Genomic DNA, 27,824 nt, shown 5'->3' on the forward strand with positions numbered 1-27,824 from the left:
CAGATGGCACACGTGGCGTTTTTTTTTTTTTCGTTTGCCCCTCCTATCCCTCCCTGCTTAGCTTCCAACGCTTTCGTCGGGACGAGAGAAGAGAGAATGCGATTGCAGCGTGTGACAAATCTTTGTAACTCCACTCATACTCAACGGATTCTTAAAATTTTTGCGGTGTTGAATTTGTGAGGTAGCAAGCTCTTCCAGTGAATCAATTTCATGGTTACTCAAAAAAGTGTTTCATGGCCCCTTTAAGTTTTTTGCCTGTTGTAATAGCTCAGCCGTCAGTCTTAATATTTACTGGTAAAGCATGCTTTACAGGAGTAAGCTACAAGGGTAAAAGATTTGCTCGAGTAAGTCAAGTGGATGTTTCGTATTCTTGCTCACGCTATCTATCTATCTATCTATCTATCTATCTATCTATCTATCTATCTATCTATCTATCTATCTATCTATCTATCTATCTATCTATCTATCTATCTATCTATCTATCTATCTATCTATTTGTATCGTAAAAATTGCTACTAGAATAAAAATCAGTAGAGTTATTGTGAATCAGAGCTATTATTGTTTGAGGAGAGTTATTGTGGGTGGCATATCGGACGAACGACTTCAACCATGAGTTCAGATCTCCTCAAAAGGGGCGCGTCAACGGAGCACCCTGTGCCTGAAGGAGGTGTGTTTTCAGACAGTTGCACGTTTTTTTCGCTTGATGCCCACAAAACAGTGAGCTCCGTTGTTTTCATGCGCGATGTTAAATTAAGTTTACTGGCTCCTTAAGGCATGTATCATCATCATAATAATCATCAGCCTGACTAAGGCACTACATATACACATAACACAGGGCAATCATTTCCGTTCTTCTAGGTTTATTGAGGACTTCACCCTCTTCATAAAACCAAAACTTGATCTCATAACTCAATCTTATTTATTGTTAACAAGTATTCATTTTATCCGCCTAAATGTCAACCTTAATAGCCATTACTTGGTGCAGTTCTAGATTGTAACCTTGTGCACAATTTGTAAACAAGCAAGGGTTCCATGTTGTTATTTTCTTTTTTATATTTAGAGGTGTGTTAAATACTTAAAAAAGCTTGAAAGATAGACTTTGGTGACGATTCTTCATAGTGTATCGCATAAATAACGCATGTCTTGCATAAATGACCTTTGCCTTTTTTTGTTCGCTTTACTTCTTCGGCTAAGTTAGCAGAGCGCGCTTTGCTTTGTAAAGCAGCCACCGTCTCCTGTAAGCCTGAGAACTCCCTCCCACCCAGCCCGCTTTTCGTGGAGTCACGAACCGACTAGGCCCGGTAACCGCACTGATCGCGTCGTCGTTGCCGAATCCGGAGAGAGCGAGCGCGCCGCCCCTGGCGAAGCGAACGCGAAGCTCGCCAAACCGCGACCCGCCGGTTCCTCTCCCGGCTGCTCAGACCGCGTCGGGCGCTCGGTGTGTTGCGCTGGCCTCGCGCTGCTACGCGATATGAAGGCTCCTCGGCCTGAGAAACATTACGCAGCGTGAAACCTGAGTGGAAGCTGGGAAGGAAACACCGAAGCGGTACCCATCTGGCCCTTCTGTTACTTCTCGCTTGCCCTCCGGCCTCTGTCGACCGGGACAAGCTGTGATCTGACGACGTCGCGGGGATTTCAGGCTTTGCCTCTTTCACCCAGTGCGCGGATTAATCTCATCTTAATGTGATCCTGGATTTAGCGTTACGTTGTGTGTCATCTACCGTGGTCTCCAACGCGTTGTTGTGAACTTGTCTAACAAGAAATTATTACAGTGACGCCACTCCACTCAATCTTTTCGGCGGCGCGCATCATTTCTTGTTTGATTGAACCAATGCAGCCAGACATATCTGCCGATTGAGCTTGCTGTGTTGTTGTTTTTTTTTGTGTGTGTGACCAGCATGTCGCTTACTATGGACAGTTCATCTGGACAGGATTACTGTTTTCGGAACCGACTACGGTGGAATATTTGTACAACTGCTGTAAGTAACACAATTCATTCTTAATTTCTGGTTTTTCTTTAGAGTTACGCTTGTCATGCTTTAATGAACACTGTATACATCAATCACTTAAATATTAGTATTCATGCACGTAGTTGTATATTGCATCCAATGAAAAATGCACCACACTTCTTAGCATGTGCTAAGGCGTAAAACCACTGGTCCGATGAGTTACATCGAGTCTGTTTCTTCCCCTACGATCTGGTGTGTAGGTTTTTTATTATTTTCTTTTCCACTTGCAAGTTATTTATATAGTTTTTTCGCTGAATAATATCCGTATAGCTTATTTTTTTCCAATACGATGATTCATTTTTAATTAGCCGGCTTTGTGGTGCCCGTAGCAAGCCATACTTTTCTTGTGGCATCAAAATTAAAGATTTACGAAAAGCTGTGAGCATACATTTGAGCTGGTGTGTGCTCATCTACATTCCTAGTGTGTTTTAGCAATGTCGCTTTCACTGAAATGAACACCTTATAGTGTCCAGTACTTGATGAGATTCGGGGTAGAACATAATTATCAGGAAAATGTGACGACGCGTGAAGCATGAATGCACAAAAACTTTGCTATTCGTACTAAAACAGCGTCTATGAAGTTAACTTCAATCAGTTAAGTGCATTCTTCGTAGTCAATCCCAAATTCATTTATACTCAAGTTTCGACTTTCTTGAATTAGAATTGCACCCATTCACTATTACTCTAATTGTGAAAGATTACCAATACTATCACCTGTCGGGCCACCTATCACTAGTAAAATCTATTGCCTATTATGTATTTTCGTGCGAAAAGCAGTCACGTTGGTCTAGTGGTTAGAGTGCTCTAGTGCTGACCTAAACATCATGAGATCGACTTCCGCCAATAGCAACCGCATTTCTGTGCGGGAGAAGAGCCACAGGCTCGTGTATTTATAATTATGGACGTGCAAAAAACAAAAGATGGTCAAAATTTTCGGAGTCTTTGACTACTGCGTCCATCTTAAGCGTATCGTGCTTTTAAAATTCAACCCATCTCCCATTATTATCTGAGCAAAAAATAGCCAAAACATTGCCAAGGAAGACTGTTAACCATGTATAGTTTGTAAAATTCATTCAGTTTCGTGTATGTTGCTGCTTAAAACATCGATAAAAAATACTTCAAAATTTTCAATACAAGGCTGACTGAATTCATTTTAGTCATATATCGTCTTAAAATATTCACGAAGACAAAGTTATCGCCCAGTTAATTAATCAGTTGCTCTGAATACAAATGATCGCTTAAAAAAGTCGTCAGCCAGTCATTATTAATTTACTGCTTTCCTTCTCTGACGTCTTTCCCATTTGGAAATTCAGGATGAATCTTTCTTTTACTGAGACTTTTGAAGGTTTTTTTTTTCGTTCTTTTACCCATTGCTTAAATGTCGCAATAACACAGCCACATCCAGAACAATAAATTATTTCCAATGCTTTTGAAACGACTACATAAATGATGAGCACACAAGTGACAACTTGGATGTATGACGGGGTAGTGGGAATAAAAGCTGTTCGCGTTATATTTCGAAATTATCTATACGCCTAATATAATTGCACCAAAAGAACGTCATCTGCTGCATTTTAAAAACATTGCTCAAATAGAACACACGTGAAAAAAAGTTAAAAAAAGTAAGCAGAAGACATAATTATTACGCAGTTTAATTTCACGACGAATGAAAACATACGTTATGTTCATCAGGAAAGAGGAAGAAAGTTTAAGTGGAAAGACAGGGAGGTTAGCCAGTTCTTAGACCAGCTGGCTACCCTGTGCTGGAGAAAGGGGTGAGGGGAATAAAAGATGTTAAAAAGAAATGTTGCGGAGAGAGAGAGAAATTACATAATAAGTTGCGACAGAGGAAAGGCAACATCAAAGAGTATAAGACACTAAAGTCTGTCTCTGAGGCCAGTTGTCCGCAAAAAGCGCAGCAAAGCTTTCAAAGCCTTCTGGGCTGAGGATGGGCTTGGCCAATGACCCAGAATCCTGTGTTCCGACAAAGGCCGATTGTCTAGTCTATCCAGAGCTGCAGTGAGTTCTTGTCTTTGCACGTTGAAATAGGTGCACTCACACAGAAGGTGCGCGACGGTTTCTTCGCAACTGCAGTAAGTGCATGTAGAAGAGCTGGCCATTCCAATGAGATAAGAGTACGCGTTCGTGAAGGCCACTCCAAGCCACAGGTGGCATAGAAGAGTCTCCTCAGCTCGAGATATTCTTGACGAAAGACGAAGCTGCAGATCGGGATCCAAGTTATGCAGGCGCGTGTTTGTGAAGTCTGTTGAGTTCCACTGTACCAGTGTGAGGTCACGTGCTAGCGAACGAAGTCTTGTAGCTGCGTCGGTTCTTGAGAACGGAATGGCTGTGTATTGGGTACCGTCGTGAGCAGATCTAGCGGCCTCATCTGCGCGGTCATTGCCATATATACCGCAATGACCTGGTATTCACCGATACACTATGCTGTGCTGTTGAAAGATTGCTTGGTGATGAAGAAGCCTTATTTCAGCTACTAACTGTTCATTAGGTTCATGGCGAAAGGGTGACATAAGACATTGAAGAGCAGCCTTCGAGTCCGAGAAGATAGACCAAATTCCCGAAGGTTCTTCAACTATAAACTGCCGAGCTGCACGTATGGCGGTGAGTTCTGCAGCTGTCGACGACGTAAAATGCGATGTCATTAATTTCATTGTAATGTGCCTCGCGGGAATAACTACCGCCCTTGCTGAGCTTACTGCAGACACCGAGCCATCCATGTAAGTGTGAAGGCGTTCGTTGTGCTTCTCTTGCAGGAAGAATAATGTGGCCTTTTTAAGGGCTAGATGCGACGACTTTTTCTTATTTTGGATGCCAAGAATTGTAAAAAGGGCTTTGAGGGGGTATAGGCACCATAATGGTATCAGTGGCCATGCCGCATGCATTAAGCGCAATGGAAGCACTGCGCAATGCTGAGCTACAGTTGCGCGGAACGCTGAGTGGGGCCTAAAAGTTCGTAGTGAGGCGAGGTGATGAGATGGAAGCCGAGCAAAATGTTTTATGTCCATTCTCAAAGCGTCTACGCGGATGTATGCGTTGAAGGGATAATCACGCGCAATCATGACTGTCGCGTGAGTGTGAGTGTTTCTCAAAGCACTATTAGGACAAGAAACCCAAGATCTTCTTTAGAACTATGAACATACAAGTGCCCTGTATTAACACCCACACCTCTGTTGTGAAAATGCTCTTAAAAATTTAGTTAGTATGGGAATATGCAGAAGAAAGGAAGAAGGTTTTTTTTTTGTCATATTCTTGCCCCGCCATGGTTGTCTAGTGCCTAAGGTACTCGGCTGCTGACCCGCAGGTCGCCGGATCCAATCCCGGCTGCGGCGGCTGCACTTTCAATGGAGGTGAAAATGCTGTAGGTCAGATTTGTGCTCAGATTCGGGTGCCTATTAAAGAACCCCAGGTGGTCGAAATTTCCGTAGTCCTCCACTACGGCGTCTCTCATAAATATATGGTGGTTTTGGGACGTTAAACCCCACATATTCATCAATCAATTTGTAATATTCTTCTAGTTGTGCACCACCGAAATTGACTTTGGGTTGACACCTTTTTTATATTCTAGTGTTGGATTCCTGCTCTTTTATTGTACTGTATAGAATTTTTACAGTGAAAGATGTTATGAGATCACAACTCGGGTCAAGCGCAGTTGTCCGTCACCGCCACTGGCGTTGTCCATAACCACACCAGGCGAAATTAGAAAAAAAAACATATCACCAATGTCACAGTGGAGCTCGAACCCGGGACCGCTGGGTGCCAGCCCAGTATTCTACCACTGTAGCTGCATGTACGCCGTTCCTTGTGACTTGTTGGGAAACTTGCCTTAGGCAGGCTTAATGTCGGGAAATCAATCGCGTTAATACGACTTCTAAAGCGCTTTGAAACAGCGAAAGAACAACCAGTCGTCGCACAATGCCAATAGCGTAACGAGTGGGTCATCTAATGCCCCAACCCATTACAAAAACTTGTTTTTGTTCACCTATTAACTATGGTGCTTAGCCACTTCAGGCATAATTCCTCAACGTCGTCAGCCGCTGCATGGACAATTGGCCCGAAAGTTCCTGCAAGTGTTTAGCGGATAGCACGCTTCTCAAACGAATGACGAAAAATATCATAGCTAATGCTGGCCTACACCCAAAACATTAATATTAATGTCCTAGGTGGTATCAAGCAATTGTACTTGCTGTAGTTACTTAATGATTGTTATGAAAAGGCTCTGAAAGGCCGATCTTCTAGCTTTCGTTGTGACTGTGCTGCGCCTTCCGCGTAAGCGTGGCGTTTTTTTTCTTTTGAAGTGTTATAAATCAATTAAGGAATAATTGCCGCCAATGTATACGTGCACGGCTCTTTCTTCTTTTTATTTTTTGTTTTAGCTCATGCCCTGCTCTTTCTTAAATTGTGCAACCGTAGGCGTCTGAAAACGTCCGAAGCAGTGGACCAACCACTGCGTATGACGAATCGCACATTTAGTATTCGTTTCGTGCCTGCCCCGTGCGCACTCGTCTTTCATAATGCATGTGCTCCAAGAACGATGTAGCACGCTTACAGAAAAAAAAAGGAAGTGCAGCACTCACAGGATCCCGACACACCGCCGCACATCATGTTCGTGTTGAGTCGTCGTTTCCCGGCGGCGGGAGCACTCATTCTGGCGTTAACGCCCCAGAGAGCGTTTCGCGCGGGTGCCTCCAAGCGCGCCCCGTAACAAGATTGAAGGCAGCCTCGGCCTGTCCTGGTCGGGCACTTAAAGGGCTTCTCGTCATTGCTGTCGCTCTCCACTGGCTGACTTTAACGCCCGTATAAAACGCGCTCTTACACGCTGATGAAGGCGACTTTGCCCGCGTCGAAAGAGTCTCATCTCTTTTTGCTTCGTTTAAAATCAGTTGTTTGAATACCGGTATATTTACTTCATCTTCTGAGCCTCGTGACGGTAAATATTGTCCTTCTCACAGCGTAGATACGCTTGCTTGATCGTTGTCACTTGTTTACTCTTCGATTTCCCTCTATAAACTGACTATGACTTATAAGCATTGCTGCAACTTCTGGAAATGGCTTCTCATAATTAGCTTTTTGATTCACTGGGTTATTTGCAAAAAGTAGTTTCCTATTCAGCTCCAGCGTGTCCTTTCACTGGCATTCGCAACAAAATAGTTCGCATGCACTTGCTCTTTTTAGTTTTTTTTTTTATCACAAAACCCTTTGATAGGCCGCCTGAGCTTTTGCAAACAGTTTCAATGACAATATTTGCACGTTTTACCTAAGAAAAACTGATGTTGTTGTTCGTTTTGGTATTTCCGGCTCGTTTCGTTCGTTCATTCATATTTGCATCTTCGTTTACTGTTTTTACACCTAACCTAGCTTACTGGGCGTGCAGACTAATAACCTAAGTCGGAGCTTCTCGAATTTCTTTCTATAGCCAGCCTTACCACGAGCGCCTGGCAACGCTGGTGAGAATAGTACAAAAAAACATAGCCAGCACGGTGGTTATCGTTATGAATTGTAACATAAAAAAGAACGAGCTCTCATTTGGTTGACCCTCCTGCCTTCTCACTAGACTTCTATTTCATCTCTCTATCAACCGCTTTGATCTTTGTAATTTAGAAGCAAATACATTTCCTTTTGACCAATAGAATTCAGACGTATAATCGCTGAACAAACTTGTGTATCATTCAGAATATCTGGTTAACCTTCCCGCCTTCCTTTCTCTCCCTCTCTCTCTCTCTCTCTCTCTCTCTCTCTCTGTGCGTCATTCCGATTAGCATCCATTCCCAAACAACCAAGGCACAGACGCAGTAAGCAAATCGAATGGATTTTAAGGAACCCGACGCCCGTTTTTACTATATACACAACTTAAGGTGATGGTTGCAGCCATCTGCAACACAAGTATCGCCTAGTTCTGAAGCATTATTTCAGTCCGTCGTGGTGTTGTTCGCGTAGTCAAAATGCTAACATTTAACATTCACACGTAGAGAACGAAACGTTGCAGATTTTGTTAGACCTAGTCGGTTGCACATACCTGTGCAAGCACCTAAGCGTCAAACAGACGAGCTCTTTATGTTTTGGTGATGATAGTGGTGCACGTATTCTAAAGGTGTGCTTGTATAGCTATGTATGACGTCTTTGGCAACAAAAAAGATCAATTCGTAGTTGGCACTCGTTCTGTCTGCACCATCTCCTGTTCTCGTTTGCTTCACTCCTAGATGTTTCTATAAACGAAAGGCTATCACCTACGACATCTTTTACGCTACAATTTGCTTATAAGGAATCATCCTTATAGCAATGGTGCACATACCAACTGTATTATTGTTAAAACTGAGTTTATTCACATAGTGCATTCTCAACCACTTCACTAAAAATGCACTTCCATAGAATTCTACGCATAAACAGTTTACTTTTAGGTACTAGTTGCAATGTCCACTCTCTGAAGAATATATTGTAATGCCTTGATAGCATGCCGGTCGCAAACTTCAGAAATAGCGTAATAGTATAAGGCGTCAATCTGATACAGTTGGTACTGATGGTGGCGTTGTTTTGCACCGAGAAATTACAATGGCTGTCTCCCGTACCAATAGATTCCTAAATATCAGTCAAGTTTTTTAATAAAAGTTGTATTGTCGTTGTAGTCTTTGTGTCAATAAGTGGAATAACTGCTACTGTTTCTATGATATTGCTTAAAGGAGGATAGGCCTAATGTCTTCGTCAACTTAGAAAATTCGATTTATTCCAGCAACTACAACAACAATATCAACGAGTTCTCGGATGTCCAGAAGCATCCTGCCTCCGCCTTACCCCAACTCCTTACAACGAAAAGTGCGTTTCTTTCATCTCGTCGAGATTTTGTCCGCACGCAAGACTAAGAAAGAGCAAGGAGCAACGACATCGATGAACGAGAAAATAAAAAAAGGCGGACCTACCCTTGTCGGTAACGCCAAAAAGCCAGTCGCTGAATCCGATTGTGTGCAGTCCAGTAAGCGAACGACCAAAAGCTAAAATAAAACACGAACATGGCGAAGACGTGTGGTAGCGGGTTTCTGGGAGGAGACAAAGTGTCGCGACCACTATGGGATTCCAGCGGCGCATAGTTGCCGCGGTCGCATCCACAACAGACAGACAAGACTTGGGTGTCCGTGCTAGAAGAGCAAGAGCCTCTCGCGAAGTAGGAATTGAGTTATTGAGCAGCTTCAATGGCCGCTCGGGAGTTAATCTAATCGAGTGAGACCGAGCCGGACCATTAGCGGTGGTCGCTCAGTCGGCTGCCACCTCTTCTTAAGCGTAGCTATACGTCCTTGTTTCTCAGTTTGTTGTCAGAGAAAGAAAAATAGAACCAAGCAGATCCCCGGCAAAGTGACGGTTCAGCTTCAACTTTATACCTTCAGTGCTCGAACGGTGACCATGAAAACGAGCGCCTAATGCATTGGACGTTCGAAAGGAGCGTCCATTGCATTAGGCGCTCTGTTCTGGACCCCACTGTTCTGGACCTGGGTTCAGGTTTCGTCCTTCGTATCAATGCTTCTGCGTGTGTCGTGCCCCTTCCATCCTTTCCTAACTCTCATTCTGCGGCTAGCAGCATAATATAGATGCCACCTGCATCTATCGATTCTTTTACGGGCTAGGTTCACTTCTCTCTGCTACTCTAAAAATGGCTGAGATTGTGTGAACTGGCCGCGCATTGCAGCCTTCACCGTCATCGCTATGCCGAGCCGGGTTCATCGATTCTCGTACGAGATGCGCCAATCGTAGAGAGAGAGGCAGAACTGAAAAGCAAGACCTTCGGAACGTGGTAAACGCCGTGTACCCCGACCCGGGGCTCGTGTTTGGCCTCAAGAAGAATGGTCCCGTGTGCCAGACGTGTGCGTCGTAGGACGAGTGAACTATTCACGTTGTGCGGACGGCTGCGCTACCTCGCTACCACTCGTGCCAACGCAGAGCTGCCGAGGCACCGTTACTTGAGAAATCCCGCCCACGAGGTTCCCGTCGAAACATTTGTCTTGCGGCTCAGAGAAACCTCTTGCCGCGGTTTGTGGGCTTCACGTCTTGCCAGGCTAGAAAAAGAGTTGCAGGTTTCACAGACCCGTTCTTGCATTATTCACCAACCTAATTTTGTGTGTGTGTCTTTTTTTGCTTTCTTTCTTGTCACCTGGTGCAGCTAACACACAAACATGTAGCTGCGTGTACTCTGACAATTCCGCAAGGCTTATATGAAGCTTTTTTCTTTGTGGCAAAGCTTTGATTAAAATACGGGACTATTTATGAGAGTAATGTTTTGAAATTGTCTCTTGTGTAATTCGCAAAGTAGGATGTGAGGGTGGGGCCCCGCCGCGGTGGTCTAGTGGCTAAGGTACTCGGCTGCTGACCCGCAGGGCACGGGTTCGAATCCCGGCTGCGGCGGCTGCATTTCCGATGGAGGCGGAAATGTTGTAGGCCCGTGTGCTCAGATTTGGGTGCACGTTAAAGAACCCCAGGTGGTCTAAATTTCCGGAGCCCTCCACTACGGCGTCTCTCATAATCATATAGTGGTTTTGGGACGTTAAACCCCACATATCAATCAAAGTAGGATATAAGGGTGGGGTAAAATTGTGTTGTACTCTCCGCGCCAAATATTAAAGTGTCATGCTGTTACTATTTTGTCAAGGTATAACTCGACCAGGATCTCGGTTCTTCATGAATAATCATCTGAAACTTCTGGACGCAAAAGTACGTCGCGTCCTTTTCTTTTTATTTGTATAACAACAGTAAGTGTACATCACTTGATCTTTGACAATTCTACATGTTCTGCGTATTAGTAAACACTTGTGTTGATCATTCAATTGTGAACAAAGTAAAAATACTTTTTATTGATAACAATCAGTACATGCAATGACTGTGCAGTTGATTTTGTCTTACATCGAATTATGTACGATGAACTGAGTGCTGTGTTTTTTGGTGAGTGATAATAGTGATTATATTTTTGTTTACTAGACTGCTTTTATTGCTGACCGCCTTATATAATTCTTAGCCCGTCTACATTGATGTTATAAATGAATTTTTATTTTATTTTTTTGTTTCTTTTTCTAATTTTGCTCGACGAATAAACTTGAATCTACCGGTAGCATCTGCCTTACCTTTTTAGTAATCAGCGCCTAAACTAATTCAAATGCTTGTGCGCACATAAAACATACATCTTAATATATCTGAATTGCTCCCGAGTACTTGCATTCGAGTATTTTACAGCATAGAAGCGTGTGGTAATAACGAGTGAATAAATGGAGAAATCGAAGCTTCTATTTTTTTTTTCATTTATATATCTACATTTAACGTCAAGGGCATTACAAGGAGGAATGAACAAAAAATGCAGACAAAAACATGACAACACAAGACTCGTTTATATTGTTTTGGACGTAATGCTCACTTACTTAATTTTGTTCTTTTTAATTTTCTTCAAAAGCACAACTGCACAACTTCGAACCCGCCCCCCTCCAAAAAAAGAAAAAAGGTCGGCCAATATCAGTGTTTGATTCAGCTTTGCTTTTCATGATTTTTGTACTTTTTTGTTCTGGCACGTTCCTACGCCAACTATTTATTCAATTTCTTTGTCTCAAATCCCTTAAAAAACTTATTTTGTATGCTAACACATGCATATTTTACAAGCACTAAATGCGTAGCATAGATCTCTTGCCTCACGTCACTTGCCGCCATTCTGAAAACTTCGAGGAAAGCGCGTTTTCGGGTCATTAATCAGAGGCCGTAATTTTTTAAGAGTTCTCCGCAGAATAAAAGGCAGAACCAAGTGCGTCGCTTTCGCCTGGGTTCGCACTCTATGAATGGTGAACCTCAATTGAATATAAAAAATAATAACGACCAGGCCAACCTTCGCAAATGGCTTCGCAGCTCTGTTCTACGAGCGATCAATTCTTCCGAATCAGATTCCACATTAAAATTCCATAATTTGTCGGTAAATGGTTCACCGTTGTTTTCAGTAACTTTTTCTACGCTGGCAACTTTCCTTAGTTACTGGGGAAGCAATTTCTTATTGGAGAAATGGCGCTCCAAGAGAGATGAAGAGCGCTTCCGTAATCGCATATTGTTCAGCGAAAATACTTCGGTATTGCAAATGTGAATGCGTATACTGATATATATGCCTCTTTCTATGTTTGCATTTAGGTACTAAGCCATCGGCATTTCTTTGCATGATCTTTGAGATGGAATTCTGTTCTTGTTTTTCTACCAGCTGGCATTCATCTACTACCCATGAGCTGTCACTGATGAATTGCTTGAGCTGACAATTCTAGCTTTTGTTCTAATTGCATTACGCATTAGCTTCCCGTTTAGCCCAGCCTGCGAGCTGTATACAAGGTATTTTACTGTGTGAATGTTACACTATAGTGGACTGTGATGTTGGGATTGTTCAGCGCTGTTATCCTCGTGCACACACACACAAACACATACACACAATAACGTATCAAAGCTCACCGAGTGAAGCGAAAACTCAGTACGTGCAGTCGTTTCAATTAATCATGCAGCGTACACCAGAACAATTAGTTCAGTGGAAAATCAAACAGAAAAACATGTGCCGCAGCCACATTGATTATAACAATATGTGATGAGCAGGCAAGGCTTATCACATGTCATAATAGTGACTTATGATTATGTTAGGCGTAGTGCTTACTTTTATGTGATAAGCACGTAGTACTCATCACATGTCATTATTATTGTTATTACCTATTAGTATACTCGCTATCACATGTTATTTTAATCGCTTGTGCCATTTGCCAAAAAAGATCACTGCAGTGCAAGCTGCTGCGGAGAATATTTTATGCGACATGAAGGTGAGAGGGTGAAGGCAACGTGCCAGAATATCGCCCATAAAAAAGCCCTACAATACATATATAAAAGAGCCCCTATTTTCATCGGTGCCACTAATGTTGAGATTGCGAAACCTGACAGGAAGCACTGGTTGCCAGAGTTTGTCAAACAATGGCGCCAATCTGTCCACTCACCAAGTGCTGTGCATCGTGTTTACAATTTTTCTTGGCCGCGAATGTAGCGAGAGCACTCGCGAAAACCATCACGATGTACAACAGCGAACACAAAGCGATTGTCACTGCATTACTCTGGTGCCATAAAACATTTACATCTTGTCTCTGCCATTGTACCGGCTCTTTTCAACAGCTTCGCTCAACTTCCCCATTCCTGGGGACAGGACGGCGAGCCAATTATTTATAAATCCATTTAGATGGGATTGTTCTTGTTACATTTGTCATTTAACGCATTAAAAATAATAGCCTTAATTTTGTAGAGCAGCAAGACGAATACACGAGGAGAAAACAACCCAGAAGCAGGATATGCGTCAATTAAAAATGAAAACATTGTTATCCTGTTTGAAACTTGTGTTATCACATTCTATCTCAATCAATCAAGGTTTTTCACAAGTTTGTGAACCATATGTCTCATATTTATTCATTGTGTGCGCTTAAAAACCGCTCGTAATGAAAGCTATGACGCGGAGTCTGATCAAACAGCAACAAAAATGATTAATTATTACTTTCCCTAAGCCATGAAGATTGCTAATCCCCAAGCTGATTCCCCTCACAGCACAGCACAACAGAAATTTCAGTATTACCCAAACTGACTAAACTTAACCTAGTCTTTTTTTGGAAGTTTCGTGCCTTTAAGTAAATATTAACATCTATTGCGAAGGTTTCGTTCAGGCACACTTGATGATTTCAGCTGGTATGCGAAGGATCATTTGTTAGCTACCAGCTCGTAATAAGATTACGTGCTAAGTGATACCAACAAGCAAAAAAATAGCGTTCCACTCTCACCGTATGGTTACTGCAGGTGAAGCTGACTATAACGCTCCTACGCTTAAATGCACATATATACCCCATGAAGTGAACGGAGTGATGACCACCACCGTGTCTCAGCGGTATAGCATGAGACGTGTTATTCGAAGGTCGCAGGTTAAGTCCCTGCTGGCAGCAAGTTATCTTTCTGTCCACTTTTCTTTCTTTACATTTGGATTACAATTACTTCCAATAGCGTCCCCTATTCTTTCCTTGGCATCAGTGCATGTCATTTTCATTAACATTGTGTTTACTTTGCTAGCCTACCTTCATAAAATACACGCTGAAACCCTTGCTGTGTATCTAAACACATGAACTCTATACGCTTATATCATACAGTTTCATACAGTAATACCAAAAGAGTAATATGGCGCTAGTGTCTACGCGGGCTCCTTCAGCGGCGCTTGTACCCCCATGGGGATTATGAGAAGTACAGGCTTCGGATCCGCTACCGATGGATTACGTTTTTGAAATTTGCGGCGCTTTTTTTGTGTAAAACAATGTGATATTAACTTATATTTATTTGAAACTTGCTTTATTTGTATGTACACAAACTTTATTGCAAAAGATTTTTATGACGATGTGCTAAAAAAGAAACCTAGACAAATTTAACCACAAAGGTATGCATTGCTCTGCCATTGCGTTCCAGATTTGGCATCAAAATATAGTGAATTATTTTTTGCAACACTTGAAAACAAGCATGCCTGTTTTCTCTCGAAAGAACACATTATTTATATATGACAATAGCAGTACAGTATTAATTGAGAAACACTTGACGTTTCATCTGATGCGATGGCAGGCGCGTCTGTCCAAGTGGTGTGCCTCCAACACTTTTATGGTTTTGTTGTGAAGTCACCAGAGAATGACGGTGCGTCTACTTAGCTTCGCCTTCGTTCTGCAGTCCATTTAAAACGAGTTTAGGCAAGACGCAATAGTGAGGGAACATGAACTCGATGCAATATCCTGCACTGGCATGAGACGCTACATCTATGCGCAGCAGTGAGTGGACAACGCTTCGTTTATACTATCAAATACGACACGTAAATTTCCAATGTTGCAGCAAACTAGGAGATCTAGTAGTCGTCAGCCTCTTCGAACAACAAAGCCCCTGTTTCAGTGCTTTTCACCGCCCCCAACTACCCACGCTGCATGAAGAACGAAACTGGAACTGTAGAAAAAAGTCTACAGACAGTTCGTTAGCTAACCCTACTTAATCAGAAGCCCGTACTTCCCATGATTTCCATGGAGGTACACAATCGCAGCGCCAGATTCCTGTCTAGGTATTATTGTATGAAACTCTATGGCTAGTACATATCACCGAACGCAAGGTGTGGGTCTTCCACACAAATATAAGGTAATTAAGCCGTTAGCTAGCTGTCCGAAATCGGTGATTATATTGTACACGATGAGATGGCATCACTTGAGGGTTCTATCTAACAACCTGCTCAAAAGTTCTTGGAGACTCGATTCTGATTTAGGACCGTGTATTTTAACTTAAAAAGCATAATAATCAGTGGGGTTTTACGCACCAAAATCAAGGTATGTTTATGACGGATGCCGTAGCAGAAAACTCCGGAAATGTTGACCGCCTAGTGTCTTGAACGTGCACCTGAATTTTTAAATACAACAGCATCTAGCATTCACCCTCTATCACAATGCAGCCACTACGTCTGGGACTCGATTCTTCAGCCTTTGGGTCACCGCTCAGGCACCAAAACCACTTGACTACCATGGTGGGAAATGTGAAGAGCACGTGCATGCATGTTATTTCTGCAGATTTCGATAATATGTGGGGTTTAACATCCCAAAACCACCGTATGATTTTGAAAGACGCTGTAATAGAGGGCTCCAAAATTGTCGACTACCTGGGGTTCTTTAAACTGCACCCAAATCTGAGCACACTGGCCTACAGCATTTTCGCCTCCATGGGAAATGCGACAGTTGCAGCCAGTAATCCATCCCGTGACCTGCGGGTCAGCGGCCGAGTACCTTAGCCACTAGACCACCGCGATGGGGCATCACATACACAGTGTCGCTTCATTGGATTGCAGTTTATTGAATCCCGCAGGAGTGAGCGACTACACGGAAAATTGTAGTGCATAAAAGGTTCTTTCACGATGTACTTGCCTCCACAACTCTAAATGGATGGCTCGTAATGTTAATATGTTTTATTAAAGCGACCTCATTGCACATAATTCATCATGTGGCCTGTATGTCAGTGCAGTCAGTTGTTTCTGTGGTTGATCAAACTTTAGTTATATTCATTTGGTACGCAACTAGTTGATGCTGTTTTAATAAATTTTTAGCAACGTGCTTCTAAGAGTTGATCAGGAAAAAAAACGCTCGTTCTTATAAAGTACTTCAACTTCAAAATTGTGCCTTGAATACATTTATACTGAATTGAGAACCAGCCATAGCCGTTTGGTCTCAAGGGAAAACATAGCGTCTTTTGTATAACATGTTTGTTTCTTGACTCGTATATTTGGGGTGGGGACTGAGACCCTAACGTTGCATGTTTATTCTGAACACACCCTAATAAGGAACGGGACAATTTAACGTATCGCTAGAACACAAGTTCTTTCACATCACGATGTAGAGGGCAGTAGAATTTGCAGCGCTTCAAATTGCGGTGAAGTGCACTCTTCAACCGCAACCTTATCAATGGGCCACCTTGTGTATTCGTGGTCAGCCTTACAGACCCTATGGTATGCTTTACGACACGGATTACAAAAACAATCGCAGCATATCCACGGAGTGAATGATGATGAGTGGGGCAAAGCATCCATCAGCCCGTCCGTGCTTTCATCCGTTCGTTCGTTCTTGCTTCTGTCTGTCCGAGTGACCACCCGTGCGTCCATCCATGCGTCCGTCCGTCTGTTCATGCTTCCGTTCGTGAGTCCATCCATCCATTTGTCTGCCTGTCTGTCTGTTGGAAGTGTGTTTTGAATAGGAGCTACTTCTGCTAACTCCGGCGTATTTCAGTTGTAAATTAGGTCTGTTGATCAGTTTCCGCTGCTACCTTGGAGGGGATGGAAGTAGACCACCCCGGGCGCCTGCCGGCACCAGCGGCGTCAGCGGCGACCGCCTCCAGGAAGCGGATGGGACAAGCGAGCGACAGCGACAGTGAAGATACTCATGCTTACTATATCAGCAGTGAGGACTTCTCAGATGACGGTTTTCAACCTGTGCTGAGCCGCAAGGCGAAGAGAAGGAACATGAGGACATCCTCATCCTCAACTATTCAAACTGTAAGTGAAGCGCCAAAATCGAACACTTATACCATCCTGTTTCTGCCTGCACTTCCTACCGTCAGCATGAAACGCCTTAAAAGACAGTGTGTGTCGAGGTCTCTGGAAACGCTCGTGCCAAATGAGATCACGGACATAAGAGTGAACGCCAGAAAGAATATACTGGCTGTTGACGTTTTGCACGCAAGTGCGTTGGGCGTTCTGCGCACTGTAACTGACTTGGACGGCAACCAGGTGCGCTCTCATGTTCCCTTGGGATGTGATGTAGTAACCGGCGTGATCTACGACATTGATGTCGCTATTTCCAATAAGGACTTACAACTTCTTGTCAAGTCAACAACTGATACTCCAATTGTTGATGTCACCCGGCTAGGCAAGTCTCGCTGTGTGAAGATTGCGTTTAAGAGCACATCACTCCCCTCTCATGTGAAGGTGGGGTACTTCAGACATGCTGTGCGGCCTTTCATTCCGAAGCCTCTCCAGTGCCGTAAATGCATGAAACTTGGACATGTGAGCAGCGTCTGCGAGAATTCGGTGATATGCCACCGCTGCGCCGAGCACCATGAAGCGGATAAGTACGTCGCAACTGTTAAGAAATGCTCTAATTGCAATGAATCCCATGAAGCCACATCGAAGGACTGCCCTCGGATTCAGAAAGAAATTGCCATCTTGAAGGAGATGGTGCGCGATCACTCATCTCATCGAGAAGCCGCAGCTAAAGTCAGAAGGCGTCGTTCACGTCGACGTCGGTCTTCGAGGACGCCCGCTACCTCCTCGACACGTTTGCGTGACCCCTCATCAGTACCACCTCCTTTGCCTCCCAGACCACATGCCGTGGGAAAGGCTGTAAAGGACAAAGCCAGTGAGCATACCCTAACTGCGACAGAGTGGCCTGCACTTCAAGGGGAAGCAGCATCAAGCGAACCGAAGGAGCTTCATGACGGCCAGTCCGCGCTCCCGGTTCGAGACCTTTCCAACCAAGACAGGCAAGTGACTGCAATCGTGCCGGTTCGAGATCTTTCCAACCAAGACAGGCAAGTGGCTGCAATCGTGCAATCATTAATTGCCACGATTCGCACGCTACTGAGCAGCATACAGTCTTCGTCTGCTAAGAGTGCACTGCAAATACTGGATGCACTGAATCCAGTTCTTGCTAACTTCGTATAAGCACAATGGCTCAACAAAATCTCATCTTCCGCACTAAAGTTAAAAGTGCGTCGATTTTTCAGTGGAATGCCAGAGGCATGAAGCCCCGTATCTCGGACTTTCGCCAATTTGTTCGGGCCAATCAATTCCCTATACTTGTCATATGTGAACCAAACGTATCAACGCCTTATAGATTGTCCGGTTATGAAGCTTTTTGTTCAGCCGCTTGCGAAGAACGAAGCAAAGTAATTGTTTACATTCGCACAGACTTGACTTATCTTTCGCACCCAATAAGTTCAAATGACGACAATCAGTACGTGTGTCTTCGTGTGAAGAAGAATGCAGTTTCGTTCACGCTTATTGGTGGGTATATATCTCCGTCATCGCGATTTGACTGCGACAGATTAAAAGACATCCTAATAAGAACCGATGGGCCTTGGATCATCACCGGTGACTTCGATGCCCATCACATGCTTTGGGGAAGCACTAGGATGAATGCCAGGGGCCGGAACCTTGTTACATTCGCTTCCGATTACGACCTTTCCATCATGAACGATGGTACCCCCACATATCTGCGGGATCTCACGTATGGCAGTTGCCTTGACCTGACATTGGTGTCGCGGTGCTTCTCTCACAAAATTAAGTGGTTTTGCGATATTGAGACTCATGGGAGTGATCACATACCCACCTACGTGACGATCGATGGTATCATAAATAAATTCTCTTCCGGTGTTGCAATTGGCACTGACTGGTCGATGTTTGCATCGCGTGTTGAGAACGCTTGCCAAGAAGGCCTCGCCTGCAGTCTGGAAAATACCATAGCGGAAGCTATGCGAGCGTCCAAATGTAAATTACCATTTTCGTCTAAAATACCACAGTTTGACATCGAACTGGAAAAATTACGAGCTATACGAAGGCGTGCTGAACGACGATACAGACGCACAAGATCAATTTACGATCTGAGGGAAGCAAGGCGGCTCCAGAAAAAGATTCAACGACGCATTTACAAACTGGAGAGCGAACGCTGGAAAGCATTCTGCGAATCTCTAGACCCTCATAAACCGCTGTCATATATCTGGAGAACAGTTCGTAGTCTTCGCTCCTCTCCACAACAACGGCACCCTTTTAAAGCTTTGGCACTCCATCATGGAAAAACAGAACTCGAGGTGGCTGAAGAATTTTGCACGAGAGTTGCCGGGAATATTATGAATGAGAACATCGACGCCGTGATCGTTCCTGAGACGCGATTACCAGAAATGGACACTCCGTTCACCATGGAAGAACTGGAAGGTGCGTTAGTCGCTTCTAAGCGCATGTCATCGCCAGGTCCTGATGGTATTACTTATAGTGCGTTGGGACACCTTGGACAAAAAGCTAGAGAAGAACTTTTAACATGCTTCAACAACTCCTGGCTCAGCGGCAGTGTTCCCCGAGAATGGAAAATAAGTCGGTTAATACCACTTTTGAAATCGGGAAAATCACCATTGGACTTGACAGCGTATCGCCCTATTGCCCTCGCAAGCTGCCTCGGAAAAGTGATGGAAAGAATGGTTCTATTTCGTCTCGAGTGGTACTTGGAACGATACACCAAATACCCTTCTTGCATGGCAGGCTTTCGTCGGGGCCGCTCCTCCATTGACTGTGTCATTGATTTATCGACATTTGTTCAACAAGAAAAAAGTCGCAAGCGCATATCAGTGGCACTCTTTCTTGACGTGAAGGGTGCATATGATAATGTAGCTCACGATTCCATCCTCACTTATCTCGCAGCAATGGGAATTGGTGGACGAATGTTTCAATGGATAAAAGACTATATAACTGGCAGGGGTTTCTTTGTGCAAACAGATGAGGGTAAAACTGCTGAACATTACACCTACTGCGGAGTACCTCAGGGAGGTGTTTTAAGCCCCATATTGTTCAATGTGGTCCTCATTGGTCTGGTGAAGGTTCTGCCAAAGTCGGTGTGCCTATCCATATACGCCGATGATATTTGCCTCTGGAGTGCTGCAGTTACTCGCCCTCAGGTGCGTGCACGAATACAGCGGGCAGCAACCCTCACAACAGCCTACCTTCAGAAACAAGGCCTAAATATATCAACTGTGAAGTGCGCGTTGATGGCGTTTACACGCAAACCAATGACGTCATACCCTGTTTACATCAATGGGCAGAGTGTCAAATATGCACGGACGCATCGTTTCCTGGGCATAATTATTGACAGAAGTTTTTCGTGGAGCCCACATTGTGCGTACCTGAAGAAGAGACTGCTATCTATTGTGCATATCATGAAATTCTTGTGCGGTAAAGCATGGGGAACTTCTGTGGCCTCCATGCTACAGCTGTACAGGGCCCTATTTCTGGGTCTATTGCGCTACAGCTTGCCGGTGCTGACTAACACTTGCAAATCGAATACTCATTCATTGGAGAGTTTGCAGGGTCAGGCACTGCGTATCTGCCTAGGACTGCCCCGATGCGCTTCTACTTATGCCACAATCATGCTTGCCAAAGACCATCCGGTCAGGACATATATAGTTGTGGATTGCCTCAGAGCGCACATTCGACATGCTAGCCGTGTACCTGACCACCACTTGGCCCTTCTACCTTCCGGAAGACCACGTGCTACGTTTTCAGACGTCATAGCCAAGCACCTAAACAGCATTCCATCAGGATATACGCCAGCTGCGAGAACGGCTTGTCCTTTGTGGTGCCTCGACCAGCCGCAAGTACGTCTAGAAATTCCCGGAATCAAAAAGAAAAGCAGTCACTCCAGAGTAGCATTGAAGCAAGCAACACTGCTATTATTACATGAGTTGTACTTAGACCGAACGCAGATATACACTGATGGGTCCGTCTCATCCAGCAGCTCATCAGGTGCCGCGGTAATTCCGGCTGCAGAAATGACAATCAAGTTTAAGTTGTCGCATATGACTACATCTACGGCATCAGAGCTTGCTGCTATAAGGGCTGCTTTACAATATCTCGTTCAAGAACGTCCAGGAAAATGGGTCATATTCTGTGATTCGAAGGCAGCGCTTCAGAGTTTGCAGTCTACCATGCGTAGGAGGAGCCATGACCAACTGGTAGAAGAAATAAGACATTGCCATCATGAAGCTCTAGCACGAGGGCATGATATTATATATCAATGGCTGCCTGGACATATCGGTATTACCGGAAATCAATTAGCCGATGATGCAGCCCGCTCAGCCCATGAAGAAACCCGTGTAGTCCCGATTCCTCTATCAAGGAATGATGCAGTAAGACAACTTTACCTGCTAGCTCGAGATCTCACACGCACGTTCTGGTCGTCTACCACCTTCCAAAGGTGTCAATTTTATGAACTGGATCCTTCGCTCAAGCTAAAGCTACCATCACATCTTTCCCGCTCCGATGCGACACTGTTATGCCGCCTTTGGTTGGGTGTTGCATTCACAAAGGCGTACTCCTTTCGCATTGGTATGGCAGACACTCCTACATGTGACTACTGCGGAGATGAAGAGACCATCGAACACGTCCTGTGCAGCTGCGCTTGCTACGACACACAGCGATGCCAGCTACGGATGGTTTTGAATCGACTTGACCCCGGACCATTTTGTGTGCAGAAGATACTAGGACCTTGGGCATCTGCCTCAGTTGCGCAGAAAGCAACTAAAGCACTGCTATTTTACCTTAAGTCAACAAACCTGAGCGACCGCCTGTAAACTGTGTGTGCTCCTCGAGTGTGCTCGTAATTGTGTGTACCTTCTCATCTTTCTGCAACCTCTTTTCTCCCCTTTATCCCTTCCCCAGTGCAGGGTAGCAAACCGGATGTGCGTCTGGTTAACCTCCCTGCCTTTCCTTGCATCTTTATCTCTCTCTCTCTCTCTCTGTCTGTCTGTTCGTGCGTCCATCCGCCCGTACGTCCGCACGTCTAACAATCCCTCCATTCGTCCTCTAGTCTGTCTGTCCGTCCGTCCGTGCGTCCATCAAGTGAACACTCCAAGTACCGCTATTTCGCATCTCGCACTTCCTGTCACAGAACATCCTCTCTAGAGCGGGTATGTGCCACCGGTGGCTACATATTAGTGCATACATACAAGGAATAGACAGACCCACGCCTTAAGCTTCGCCCCTAAAACAATTGAGATAAGGCACGACAACCACCAAGCGATCGAGGAAGGGCACGATATTGTATTTCAATGGTTGCCGAGTCATTGCGAAATTTCCAGCAATGACCGTGTGCATGAAGCTGCTTGATCGGCTCATGACCAAGACCTGCGGACGCCCATACCGCTTTTGAGAACGGACGCTGCGTGGCGACTACAATCACTTGCTAGCTTTATCACGCTCCCACAATGGAATCCGCAAGGTTTCTCTAACGTGCGCCTGTATTTCATCGACCCAAAATGGCAACTTCATTTGTCATCCGGGCTCCCACGACGCGCTGAAACTTTGCTGTGTTGCATGTGGCTGGGCGGGGCATTTACGAATGTGTGTTCGTGTCTCATTAGAATGGCCATCAGTGTGGCATACAACATTTGCAACTGTGAGGAGACATTTGAGCACATTCTATGCGACTGCCTATCATACCAATCTGAAGGCCGTGCTATGAAAGCCAAGCTCCATCACCTGTATGCATGACCACTCACAGAAAAGAAGATCCTGTGACATTAGCCGACGGTCTCGCACACGCGAGAAGCCATGAAACCTCTCTTCTGCTTCTTGAATCACACCACCAGTCTTCACGAGCGCTTGTGAAAAAACAGTGTGAGCATCGTGAGACCGTGCTGTATAGACTATTTTCCGGAATACATGTGGGCTCCGCCATCTTGGACTGTTTAGTAGATGTTTTCTTGTTTTCGTATGCCGTGACGTGAATTGATAAGGCCATGAAATATTGTACGCATCAACCCAACCATTTTCATGCGTACGCGTCAGCTGTAACACTGTTCGTTTAGTTGTTAAAGATACAAAACACAAAAAGTTAATAGCCCAATATGACAGCACAAAAAGTCATCCGTAAAATAATCCATAATCTCAAGCTGACTATCTATCTATCTCTTTCTTACTTTCTTCTCTATCTTTTTCTCTATTATTCTCTTTTACCTCAACCCCAAGTGTAGGGTAGCCAACAGAGCCAAACTTAGTTAACCTCCCTGCCTTTCCCTCTCTATTTCTCTCTCTCTCTCTCTCTATGAAACTTCAAGAGTTTCTTGCTTGCCTTCAGCTGCGATGTCCTCTGAACAATGCATTAAACCGACATTCGTCTGTTGTTCCGGAGCTCTAGAACGGCCGCCAGTGACTGTCTCTGCACATCATATACTGGCACGGGTTGTGGTGTAACGTCTCATTACAACGACAGGCATCACAAAGAGCGTTGTCGGCCATCCCAATGTAAAAGAAGCAAGATTTAGTGAATACCACGCCTAACCACAAACGATAAAACAATGTGGCTTCGCTCCGGTGGAGTCCAGTTGGCACATAGGTCTTCATCAAATAACACAGGCGATGTTGATGATTGGTCTAGTTGGCCAGGCTGCTTCGCTCTTCGCATCATATACTGACACGGGATGTGGTGTAACATCTCCTCACAACTATTAGTTTCGCAGAGAGCGTTGTCAGCCAACCCAATGTGAAACGAGTAAGATTTGGTGAATACCACAACTAACCACAAACAATAAAACAGTGTGGCATCGCTCCGGTAGAGTCCAGTTGGCACATGGGTCTTTATCAAAGAACAGAGGTGGTGCTGATGATTGGTCTGGTTGGTCAGGCTGCTTCGTGGGTAACGAGTGATAGCGTGATCTCCTGGCCAAGCCTTCGAAGACTGCTGGCAGCGTCAGCCTAGAAAGTGGTATGGTAGATTACTGTGTTCCTTCAAAGCTGCCCGAGTGGCATCATCGGTATGTTCGTTTCCAATGACCCCAAATGACTTGGAAGTCACTGAAATGTCTCGTGAAGCCCTTTCTCGTGTGCTGTATGGAGAAGACATCAAATTTCAAACACGAGCTGCTCACATGCCCTGCAACCTACAGCTGATAGCACAGAGTTCCGCAGCTGGCAGCGTCGTGGGGAGATCAGTCCCGTAACTGATGGTAATAGCTATTGCTGGGACGAACACTGCACCGGACAAACACTGAAGGTTTGTTGAAACATCGGTAACTACATATATGTACGCTGTACGCATACTTCTCATGCAAGAAAAGCAGAGACAGTTGCTTGAGCAAAGGCTACGATAGGTCAGATATTTTTTTGTTTTCTTGGCACACTGCAATATACTGCGGGCTGAATGAGACACCAAGGGGGCACGGAATGCTTAGATGCAGTGGTGAAGCTCGAGATAAGTTTGTCGTTATACATCACAGTAGTTATAAAAAACAATACTTGAAGCCTGTCTGAAGGCACCGTGGCAAGATGATGACAAAGAGCATGTGCAAAATGTGTTTCCTGTGTGTTTCTTTTTGTGAGCTGCCCAATTATAGATGTGCAAAATGTCTGACATGTATTCTGAGGACTTCCACCGTATTGTGAGTTGTCAATCAATGTGGCAAGGCACCTCCTGGAAACACAACACTGCGTCTGCAACATTGATACACACTTATATATAGTACGCAATACTACGGGTTACTTTTGATATACGATGCCTTTCGCTTTGTTATTCAAAAAACCTCAGCAAATATTACTTGTTCTGAGCTAACCACCGTCATTAACGTTACAGCTGCGTCACCTTCAACAGTGAGATTTGTTGCTTCTAGTATGGCGCGTAACACAGTTGTAAATGATAGTATAAAGACAAAAGATCTCCGGTTCACTGTGTGCAGCTTGAATAATTCTCCAGAAGGGTACTGACTACTTAAATTGCTTTGTCTGAACTCCTACCTCATTTTGAACTTAATATCATTCAGAGTTGTACAGCAGGCTTTCACAGCAAAAAGTAGAAATGCTCCAAGAGAACGGACTTTGGGGCTTGTTGGTGCGTTACGTTCAATGAAGCCATTGCGCTGATAGAACAGGTACCACAGAAAGAGTATACAGGATGTGCGCTGCTCACAACTGATTCTTTATTTCGGAAACATGTTGATTCAGTTGTGAGTAGCCTGCATTCTGTACTCTTTCTGTGGTCCTGTCTTACCAGCGCTATGGCATCATTCAACGTAAAAATGCGTGGTAAAATCGTGTTTTGGTTATTAACGCGATAGCCTCAGAGAGCTCGTGTCGCAGAAATCCCGCCGTTTGCGTCGGCACCGTTGGTTGTGAGCGAAAACTCGTCTGTGCATCTGTGAGCGAAAAAGCAAGTTACAGAGATATCCGCGGGAGGACGCTACTTGTCCACGTGTGCGCACGCGATCACACTGAAAAAGCCGCGCATTCGAAGAAAACAAAGTGCTCAAGGTCACGAGGCGTGGTAGTTTCTTTGCCCCTGCCAACCCTCCCTGTTTAGCTTCCAGCGCTTTCGTCATGACGAGAGAAGCGATAGTGCAATTGCAGTTGGCGACAAACCTTTGTAACTCCACTCACACTCGAGGGATTCTTAAAATTTCTGCGGCGTCGAATTCGTCAGGCAATAAGCTCTTCTAGTGAATTCATTCCATGGTTCTTTCAGGGCCCCTTTTACGCGTTTTGTTCAACAAGTGTCGCGACAAAAACGAGGCCATTCGGCGATTTGTAGGCGCATTCGGGAATCCTCAAACTGCGTCGACAAAGACCGGAATAGTGCAGCCATCACCCCTAAGAACACACAGGAACTTTCAAACAGCTCTAAAAAATTATGGCCATCTAGCGGAAAACATATTATGCCTTTCCAGAGGCGTTAATAACGCAAACAGCAAACGCTAGATAATGTGCTGCCAGCTGTGAGGCATTGTGAAATTCTTTATGGCCTCCGAGATGGCAAGCGCAAGGCGTGTATTCTGTAGGCCATGCGACTCTTGCTTTAGGACAAAAACCTGTATGTACAATTCGCGTGCGCGCGCTGGTACGATTTACTGTGTGCGTGTGTGTGTGTAACAAAACATATTAATAAGTATGCACTTCGCTGTTTAAAGGCGCACTAGGGGCCGAATTTCACTATCTCGATGAACTCTTGAAGGTGAAGCTCAAGGGTCTGCCAATTTTTAGCTTACGAAAAGGTGTACTATAAATTACGACAATTCTTCAATTCTGTTCAATCACTATAATTGTTGCCAATGTTTGTGCGCCTGCTTTCATTCTCTCCATAAATAATGAGGTTAGTACATGCTTTGTAGGCGTTGTTTACAATTGCCTAAATGAAGGCCAGAAAAAGCTACTTATTTTCTTGGAGTCCCTTTTTTTTCAGCGCATGATAGAACTCCTGAAAGACTAAGCGCATGACGCCTATGGAGTGTTTGCCTTAAAGTAAACACGCCTACTTCTTCAATAAACGTTGTAAGATAAGCCGCTTGAAAAACAAACGAGGGCCCTGAGCGCTCGAGTTTATTCTCTCTGACGCCACCGTTCACTTGTTTCTTACATGAGTTCGCTAGACAAGCTTCATTTTTTTATTACGCGTAGTCGGCTACGAAATGCCTCTGACCAGCGACGTGGCCAGAATTCTCACTGGTAGGGCTAACGGCTCAGCTTGGCATTAAAATTTGTGGCTTGCGCTGAGGTGGTAGCGGTGGTTTGAAAGCTCGCTGCAAAGGAGCAAGACTTTATTAACTCGACTTATGTTTGATTTCATTTTGTGGCTCGTATAGCCCTGTTTGATGGCGGCCGGTTCAAAACTACAGCTTTGTCACTTTTTCTTGAAGAAATAAATGAAAGTTTTTATCAATGCCACATTGTTTTGCTGTGCAAGAAAATTGGTCGCTTGGCAATATCTAATTCAAGTTGTGTGGCTATTGCCATTTACTAAAATAAATGTAGGTTCGCGAGCTCAAGCGGCTGTTTTCTTGATATGTCTCGAATATAGAAATAAATGCAGCTGCTGTCTAATACATGTATAATGTGGGGACACTCTTCCATACACAAGTTATAAAATGGAAGTATGCAAAACGTGTGTACTTTATATTCATTAATAAACAATAAAACAGCGAATGTACTCTTTGTCTCACTTACGTGCACTGAAGGAATAATTATGAAACAACTTTTTTTCGCTTATTTTGAAGCAAGCCACAGTAAGTATAGGTGAGCAAGGCATAATTAAATACACATATCTATATATTAACTGTAACGCACGCTTGGACATTGTTAAAAGAAAAGAACACGCGTTATGGGACAACGTTCTACTATTTATTATTTCTCCAATTCTTATAAAAAAGCTTTGCTGGAATTTACTAAGTTTAGGTGAAAAATGTTCCCTCCTAATTTTTTTAATTAACACTTTACGCACTTATAAAATGCCGAGAAATAAGAGCGATGACATGTGGCATTCACTAAATGTTCTTTAGTTAGGGTTCGTTAACTTTTTGAAACTTCAATAATATAATTGGTCGGGCTGTGATATATGTCCATCTCCAATGATATTCAGCTCACTTAGCCGCATACCCGCTTGAATGCATGCTGGTGCCCGCATACTGAAGCAGCACTCCAGCGCGTGCGCCATCGTATATACTGCCACGTGCCACCAAAGGTCTTCAGCTAGACAG

The 27,824-nt window shown here is 44.2% G+C and overlaps 1 protein-coding gene across 1 annotated transcript in view; it reads left to right on the forward strand.

Annotated features, from left to right (window-relative positions):
• Positions 1–1,726: 1,726 nt before the first annotated feature.
• LOC119174013 (suppressor of lurcher protein 1-like) overlaps positions 1,727–27,824 on the forward strand; it is a 129,702-nt gene continuing 103,604 nt past the window's right edge. The window contains exon 1 of the mRNA XM_075894849.1: positions 1,727–1,979. The gene's annotated coding sequence lies outside the window, so the exon portion shown is untranslated. The remainder of the gene's footprint in view (positions 1,980–27,824) is intronic.

Source organism: Rhipicephalus microplus, chromosome 5, assembly GCF_043290135.1.
Source record: "Rhipicephalus microplus isolate Deutch F79 chromosome 5, USDA_Rmic, whole genome shotgun sequence".
Taxonomy (NCBI): Eukaryota; Metazoa; Arthropoda; class Arachnida; order Ixodida; family Ixodidae; genus Rhipicephalus; species Rhipicephalus microplus.